Source organism: Pinus tabuliformis, chromosome 3_2 (genome assembly GCF_031772625.1).
Source record: "Pinus tabuliformis cultivar Carrire ecotype Pingquan chromosome 3_2, CPIR1, whole genome shotgun sequence".
Taxonomy (NCBI): Eukaryota; Viridiplantae; Streptophyta; class Pinopsida; order Pinales; family Pinaceae; genus Pinus; species Pinus tabuliformis.
In genome coordinates this window covers 1,258,648,671-1,258,657,661 of record NC_142302.1, presented here as the reverse complement: position 1 = coordinate 1,258,657,661, position 8,991 = coordinate 1,258,648,671, and positions in this window count along the sequence as shown.

The following is an 8,991-nucleotide window of genomic DNA, read 5'->3' as shown; positions in this document are numbered from 1 at the left end:
ATTCAAAGAAAAATTCGATCCACTTGCCACAACTTTGATGCAAACAATCGGCTGTCCACAATAATCGACTGTCGGACATTTCAATGCGATTGATTGTCGCCGAACTCTCTAATCCCGATTCCACATTACTCAAACTTTATTTAACATGTGCATCCACCGATATAATACCAATCGATGATCGCATTTGCAGTGTTATGATATTTCTCGGGTTCGATTTAACTTCGAACAAGAACTTATAACATTCATGCCCGAGATCTATTGCAAGGTGAACATCTCTCGGTTCGATCCAGCGTCTCTCTGTTCAAGAACCTTTGGCTGTAGCGATTCAACATTAGCCTAAACCGCATTATACACACGCAACTATAATCGATTGCCATACATAACAGTTAAATGATATTAGATCGCCATCGATCCTGTAAGCGATCGATGATCGATCAATAAGTTCACAACACTCAACTACAAAACACAAATACGCAGGCGTATACAACAATAAAATAGGTTTTCATATAAATACAGAACAGTTTACATTCCAGGCATTCCAGCCTTAGAGACAAGCTTGCTCGACTACATTTCACTCACTCCTAAATGCCTATCTATTACTATAGATATATATCTCTTTTCTTTCGATCTCTGCCTCATTACATATATAAGATTTGAAATAGCATGGATTACAACAGATCCGAAATCTCCTCCTACACGTACTCCAATGAATCCCTAAGACCTCGTAAGGATATCGATTTATGCTTATCACAATGCAACGATCACATCTTTTCCGCTTTAAATCTGTTTTAAAGCAAATTTTCCGTATTTTGCCCCCTTCGTTCAGCTTTTCTATCCACGTACTCTTAGCTCCGCTTCGCTTGGATTCCATCTTCAACTACGGCGCTGGATGCTCCTGCATCAGACTCCCGAGGTAAAAAAAAATTTATGACCTCCTGGTCATATACGTCTCCTGGTCCTCAGCAATTCTACCCACTGTATCTCGTCAGTGGAACTGCCTTCATGATCTCCTGTGAGCTGCAACCAACCTCTGCAGTAACAGTCTCCTCTGTTACACGATACCTCACCAAGCCCTTCGCACTCGGTCTTTTGGCATCCTTCTGGTTCTCTTCTCTGGAACCAATTGAGCACACCTTGCTCTAGGTTGCTGCAAATCTTCTCACCTTCCGCTGCCGCCATCTGCACGACGGTAAGATCATAAACTCTCCAACTTAACCAACTGTACCTCCTAATTCTTCTTCTCTCTCTGGAATCCTTCTCCTCGCAGGAAACTTTCCCTGCTCTGATACCACTTGATGAAAAGAAATCTTGGGGTAAGCCCAAAATCTCCTTTCACGTATAAATTTCGAACCTCGGCCTGTGGGTTAAGGCCCAGTAAGCCTCATCGTAAGCGTTTTAAACTTTTTAAACGTGGATCTGCATTAGATATCAAACCATCCATATACAAATACATGGGAACCATATCAAATCTCATTCTAACTCACGTATACAGATCTCAAACATAACACAACCGTTTCTATAAATAACGGCGATCACTCCCCATACAACTCCGATTCAAAGAAAAATTCGATCCACTTGCCACAGCTTTGATGCAAACAATCGGCTGTCCACAATAATCGACTGTCGGACATTTCAATGCGATTGATTGTCGCCGAACTCTCTAATCCCGATTCCACATTACTCAAACTTTATTTAACATGTGCATCCACCGATATAATACCAATCGATGATCACATTTGCAGTGTTATGATATTTCTCGGGTTCGATTTAACTTCGAACAAGAACTTATAACATTCATGCCCGAGATCTATTGCAAGGTGAACATCTCTCGGTTCGATCCAGCGTCTCTCTGTTCAAGAACCTTCGGCTGTAGCGATTCAACATTAGCCTAAACCGCATTATACACACGCAACTATAATCGATTGCCATACATAACAGTTAAATGATATTAGATCGCCATCGATCCTGTAAGCGATCGATGGTCGATCAATAAGTTCACAACACTCAACTACAAAACACACATACGCAGGCGTATACAACAATAAAACAGGTTTTCATATAAATACAGAACAGTTTACATTCCAGGCATTCCAGCCTTAGAGACAAGCTTGCTCGACTACATTTCACTCACTCCTAAATGCCTATCTATTACTATAGATATATATCTCTTTTCTTTCGATCTCTGCCTCATTACATATATAAGATTTGAAATAGCATGGATTACAACAGATCCGAAATCTCCTCCTACACGTACTCCAATGAATCCCTAAGACCTCGTAAGGATCTCGATTGATGCTTATCACAATGCAACGATCACATCTTTTCCGCTTTAAATCTGTTTTAAAGCAAATTTTCCGTATTTTGCCCCCTTCGTTCAGCTTTGCTATCCACGTACTCTTAGCTCCGCTTCGCTTGGATTCCATCTTCAACTACGGCGCTGGATGCTCCTGCATCAAATGTGTTCACCATGTTTGACATCCAGTAAAAATCCTTGTGGAGTGCCTTTTCATTATCTACACAAACATCTTCATTCTCCATTTTCTTTCTTCAAGTTGCACATCTAATCTCAAGGATGCAAGTCTTATTTTTCCCTTCATCCTCTTTGAGGTTTTGGAGTGCCTCTTCATTCGCCGCACAATCATATTCATTCTCCATTTCATTTCTTTGAGTTACACGTCTAATATCAGAGTTGAAAGTATTAATTTTCCCTTCACCCTCTTTGATCTTGGCTTTGTTAAGCATGCACACTCACAATTCACATCAAAGAAGACCACTCTAACACCAACATGATCCAGGATATTTACTTCAATGAATTTAAAATCAATTGCATAAATAGCATGAAATAACTATAAGTTAAATGCACATGAGGAAGAAACACATGAAGAAATGAAAATATAGACAAATGCATCAGAACTTGATAATATAGTTCACCCACAATGCGTGAGCTATATCTTTGGGCTCTGCTCAACTGTGTAGTTGCTTCATTAGTTTCTCTTTGATAAGGCTCTTCTTTGTCAATACAAGGATTGAACTCTCACTCATGTAGAAATGTCTCTCCTATAAAGATATTTTCTCCTCCTATAATACAAAAGGAATGAATTCTTACAAATAAGTGGTATAAATTGTTCTCCATTTCTCTGGGAAGTTAAAGGGGCTAAACTCTCACATAAAGTGGAAAAACTCCTCTATGAATAGTATGATTAGACCCAAGAATATATGCTCCCTTTTACAAATCTCGAAAGGGGAAAATCAACAAAAAATGAGACTTACATTGGTTTCCATGCCAAAATGCTCAATCAACTGCTTAAAACTTAACAAACACAACACTAGCAAGTCCATCTCATCATTTTGCAACTTTTGACTATAAATAAGTCCAACTTCTAAAAAGTGCATCTTTGTCTCAAGCTTCATGCCAAGTATTAATGGCACATGTGGCCTTCATCCATGAGCCCCTAGATATAATACTTGGATCTATATTTTGTCTACACCAATGTACTCATCTTGAAAAATTGTGAAAAATGACTATAAACTTCATATAGTTCTGTCACCGTTAGCTCAAGATGCTTTTGAGAATCTCTAACTTGTAGATTGTGCCACAACAACTAATAATATTATTGTAATAATTCCTTAAAATAATGCCTGAAATTGGTGTAGGTCCCCTTGGCTCATACTGCCATGACCATATATCAGTTCCTTCATTCAGTGCTCTCGTGGCTCTGTTCCTCTTCATGATTGGACCACATTTTCTCACCCTTCAATGATCAAATGGAGGATTTATATAACAATACACAGTTTTTATACCAACGAACATGTTGTCATAGTTGGTTGGCAGTCTTATAATAATACTATTGGTTGGTGGGGGGATCCCGAGGTTAAACCCGCATACCCCCATTCTTTGTGTTATGACATAAACTATTGTTTAAATATTCCATGCCACATTTAACAAACCCAAGCTCCAATTGTAATGGAATAGTGGCCTATCAACCTATTTCCGTTGAGTTCAGGGATTCAACCCTCGTATTTAATTGGTAAACTTTCGTGGCCAATCGCAGGGTGCCACATGGCACTTGATAGTTGGTCCATCTCACTTGCAAGTATAGGCCACATGGAAGCATCCAGAGGTTGACATGTGGCACCTTTTGGATGGTTCCATGTGGCCTCTTCTGGTGATGCCATGTGGCACTGTTAATGCCACTTTTTTTTCCTGTTTTTGTGAAACTTCAGAAGGTCATACTTCCTCATACAAAAGCATTTTAAGGTGTCATTCATGCCGTTGCAAAGCTCTCACCGAGCTCTATGACTTGATTCCATTTTTTATCAAATTTGAGGACTTTTAATTTTGAGCCATTTTAGATCCTCCTAGGTCAAATACATACACTAATCCTTTATTATAATCCCAAGAACCAACCAAGTGATATAATGAGGAAACGAATCCTCTTGACTAAGGCCAAGATCCAACTTATCAACAAAGTGAGGACACCAATCCTCTTCAAGCAACAACCTATCCAAAATTTATGCAAAATATGCCCAAAAATAGGCTCCAAAAATGTTGTTAAACAAGCTCCAAGATAGGCTCTAAAATAGGCCAAGACTGAGTCAACTACAGGGCCAAAAATAGAGGTTTATTATGGCTATAACAAGGCCAAAAAATGAGGCAATCATACGTTGAAAATAGAGTTGCAATTGGGGCTGAATTTGAGGCTCAAACATATTGAATTTAGGGTTTCAATATAGGCCAAATATGAGGCTTACATAGGCTAAAATTAGGGTTGCAACAAGGGTTGAATATGAGGCTTGTAGAGGCCCGAAATTAGGGTTGCAACAAGGGTTGAATTTGATGTTTACATAGGCCCAAAATTAGGGTTGCAACAAGTGTTGAATCTAAGGCCTATGTAAGCCAAAATTAGGGATGCATTAGGGGCCAAATCTGAGGGTTACAAATGTTTAGATTAGGGTTGTAGTAAGGGTTGAATCTAAGGCTTTACACAGGCCCAAAATTAGGGTTGTAACTGGGAATTGATCTAAGGATTACATAGGATGAAATTATGGCTACAATAGGGGTTGAATTAAAGTCGAATTGAGAGGTATGAATTAAGTCAAATGAGGGTTGAATATTTGTCCCACAACTTCTCTAAAATGTGCTCCCGAGACTGTTTAAAATAGCTTCAAAGATTCCCTAACAAAAAATAGAAAAACATAATAAAATAACCCTTCAATCTTCCTTCACAACTCCTTGGGTCATGAAGCATGAACCTCTTCAAATGCTCCTCAACAGGTCTGGATTATTCTCTTGATATCCATCAAGTTACTTTGCCAAATTGAGGGAGGAGACAAGTTATTTATACTGATCTTGACCCCTCAAATTAGGGTTGACTTGACACTGGTTGAACCAACTTGAGTTTTGGCAAGGAAATCAATATATGCATTTCAAAAATTCATGTCCTCAATTGTGAGGAGTTAGGGGGCATGTCACATACCATTGGAAAGGTCTCGACGAGCACTATGAGATGGTGTATCCATTCTTGTGTTTGCCTTGATTTGTTTTCACCAAAAATATTGATTTATAATAGGGTTTGCTTCTGAATTCAAGGCCATGCTTAACCATTGTTTTGACATCATTGAGAATACCTCAACAATATGGTTGTACTAGTATTATGTTCATAAATGAAAGATCTTGGCATATTCTTGTTTTGGCATCTACATCAATGAATTGAACTTTCAATATTAACCGGGTTGCACCTTTGAAATCTATGTTTATCAATTCAACAACAACCTCTTGTTGATTGTTCTTCTTATCGATTGGTCGATTAAAACAATTGGGGATTGGACTAAAATTCCTGCGAAATTAGTAATGGAATTAGGTTTATTGCAGAATTTCAGAGTTGGAAGCCATGGAGGGGCAAGAAGGAGGGAGCTCCACTCCCTCCTACATCCAGGTTGTATCAAACCGATTCAAGAAGCCCATGGAAGTGGAAATAGGGGGTACAGACATAGGAAAATAGGAAAACAATAGAGTATAGAGGCAGGCAGAAACGCTGGAGGAAGTCAGACGAGAGAAGCGTATAGGAGTATACAGTCAAAAGGTTGAACCTAGCAGTAGGATAAGGCCATGTAAACCTAAGGCTTTCATCACACCCCGTGTGGTGTTAAGTGCTCCAGTGCTACAAGCGCACTGGGAGCACATGGCGGCTTATGCAATGATCTATAAATTCATGGGGTTCTGACCAATGGAGAAGGCACTACACGCATGGATAAAGAACCATTGGAAACCAAGGGAGAAATAGAGCTACACCTTGGATCCAAGGGTTTCTTCATAGTTGTGTTTACGAACCTAGTGGATAAAGACCAGGTATATGAAGGAGGTCCTTACTTCTACGCGGCTGCTGACCTCTATATGAGGCCATGGGTAATGAACTTTGTTCTGGAGCGAGAAACATTTACTTTGGTGCCGGTGTGGGTAAGACTATATTCCCTACCTCTAGATTATTGGTTGCTAGAATTGTTAAAAACCATAGGTAATAAACTAGGGCATTTTTTAAAAATATCAGAAGCCACTCTACAAGGAAAATATACCTCATTTGAAAGAATATGCGTGGAAATGGACCTTTTTGGGGCTTTTCCGGATGAAATAATTTTAGAAGTATATGATGAAGAATGGGTACAGGCGGTGGACTATGAGCATGTACCCTTTAGATGCCGCAAATGCCATGAACACAGCCACCTCTTCAGAGACTACCCTTTAAGTAAAATGGAGGGAAACATAAAAGAAACCTTAGGTAAAGAGATTGAAAGCTTTACCAAGGTGGTAAGCAGAGGAAAAGGAGGGAGAAAAAATAAAAATAAAAAACTATGAGGAAAAACAACCTAGTCATAACAGGTTCAAGATATTAGAAGAAGAAGAGGGGGATGAAGGAATGAATCAAGTAATTAAGAACAATCAGGTAGAGAAGGAAAAGGATGAGAGCATGGAGAATAGACGTGATAAAAGCCAGTAGAGGGAGGATAAACCAAGCACTATGGAACTTGATAGGGACCAAGAGATGACCCCAAGTGAAGTGGGTATGGAGGATCATGAACTGCCGGACATACTGGAAAGGGAGAATCTCAATATAGAAAATTTTATGGAGTAAGGAACAACCAAAGGAGTGGATTCGCTACCTCAAGATGAATTTAATAGAGTACAACAGCTCTTCCTATGGAGAACGCAGGCAAAGGGAGCAGGAATCAAAAGGAACTATGATAGTAAGGACAATGAAGGGGTTAAAACTATGGAGGCTATAGGGGGACAAACTCCCAAGAATCCAGGAAGGAAAAGAGGAAGAAAAAAATAGAATGAGTTGCTGATTGAATGTGGAAAACTCATGATCAACTCAGGTAAGATGAAAGACCTAACTAGTTACTCCTTTACAAATCTTTCTTAATGAAGCTTACAACATGGAATATTAGGGGTCTAGGAAGCAAAAGGAAACAAAGAAATCTCAGCAAAAGAATGAAAGTAGAGAAACCTGATATGATATTTATTCAGGAAACAAAATGTTCAATAGAAAAAATAAGAGAAATACATAACAAATGGCTGATTAAATATGACTATCTAGAAGTTAAAGTAGATAAAATAGCAGGGGGAATTCTCACACTTTGGAACCCTTAGAAAATAGGAATCCTAGATGTTGAAGCATCCAGGAACTATCTATCAGTGGTCATCCAACCTTTGGGGGACAAGGAAGTTTATTTGATTACAAATGTTTATGGTCCTCAAAATCCTGAAGACAAACTTGGGCTTCTTATCTCGCTGGAGGAATTAAGAAATAGGCATTCGAGCATACCCTGGATTCTGGGAGGGGACTTTAACATGATCAGGTCCTTATCAAAAAAAAAAGGTGGAACCAGATCACTAGGCAGAGATTCCATAGCATTTCAGAATTTCATAAACAACATGAGGCTAGTAGATACAAAGACAAGTAATGGTATCTTCACCTGGAACAATAAAAGGGGAGGAGAGTCTCAAGTGGCCTCAAAACTGGACAGATTTATTATCTCGGAGGACCTCATCCTTACAGGCCCTGACTTGTCAGCTACGATACTCCCTTTTGGTGGCTTGGATCACTGGCCTATTCAACTTGAAGCGTCCTTTATAGGAACTCCAAGAAACAGACCTTTCAGGTTTGAAAACATTTGGCTTACCCATCCTGACTTTATCAGCAATATTGAAAAATGGTGGATAGAGGATATGCAAGTCCAGGGCACAAAAATGTTCCTCCTGCATAAAAGATTGAAACACATCAAACTTAGGCTTAAATATTGGAATAAGAATGAGTTTGGCAACATTTTTGAAGCCAAAAAAATAGTTGAACGGAAGCTACAAGAAATTAACCAGATCCTCATAACAGATGGCTTCAACGAGGAGAGAAAGGAACAAGCTGACCATCATCAACAAGAATGGGAAGAATTACACAAACAAGAGGAGATATTCTGGAAACAGAAATCAAGGGTACTATGGTTAAAAGAAGGAGAAAGGAATACTTAGTTTTTTCACAAATCCACCATGACTCACAGGTCTCATAACAGGATTTCAAAAATCAAAGATTCTCAAGGAAATCAACTCAATACCCACAAAGAAATAGAAGTTGTTTTGGTTCAACATTTCCAATGCATTACTGAGGAACCTCTTTTAGACAGATCTCAATTCATCAATGAATTTACAAAGCACATTCCTAAGCTTGTGATAAGAGATGACAATCATAATCTAAATAGACCAGTGAATGAGGAGGAGGTCAACGAAGTCATCAAAGAGATGCAAAAAGGAAAAGCGCCAGGTCCAGATGGCTTCAATTTTGACTTATTTAAAGCATTTTGGGGAATAGTCAAGCACGATATCATCAATGTGGTGGAGGACTCAAGGAAAAACAAAACTATCTTGAAGGTGATCAATACCTCTTTCATATCCTTGATTCGAAAACAAGTTAATGCTATGACACCAGACAAATTTAGACC